Source organism: Habropoda laboriosa, unplaced genomic scaffold, assembly GCF_001263275.1.
Source record: "Habropoda laboriosa isolate 0110345459 unplaced genomic scaffold, ASM126327v1 scaffold33, whole genome shotgun sequence".
Taxonomy (NCBI): Eukaryota; Metazoa; Arthropoda; class Insecta; order Hymenoptera; family Apidae; genus Habropoda; species Habropoda laboriosa.
The window spans coordinates 17,181-17,658 of record NW_017100187.1 but is presented as its reverse complement, the minus strand read 5'-3'; positions in this window follow the sequence as shown (position 1 = coordinate 17,658).

Below are 478 nucleotides of genomic sequence, written 5' to 3'. Positions count from 1 at the left end.
ATTAATTAGGTGCGAGAAAAAAAAAAGAGAGTAGCAAAGAAAAAAAAAAGAAAAGCACTTTTTTAAGTTCCTACGATCGAAAGTATTAACGACAATTTAGCATTTAGTTCACGTTAACGAAGATTTCTGTTCTTTTTTTTTTTACTTTTCGTTCCGTTATTCTTTTCTTTTTAAATGAAAATCTCGCGATACGCAAACACACATCGTTGAAAAATTGATAATGTTCGAAACCACCCGATCGGTGGATAATGTCAATTTCATTTCAATGACCTAATTATCGGGGCACCGTAACGTTTCTCCCTCACTTCTTCGTTACTTTCCGTATTAATCGTTTAGAAGGCAAAGAACTTTTATATAACATATAATATTCGAGCGTAACAATTTATTTTTGTTTAAATATTACTTATATTGTTAAGAAATATCATATAGTTTATTTTTCGAGGACTTACAAGTTTTTACAAAAATAAAACGTAAACTT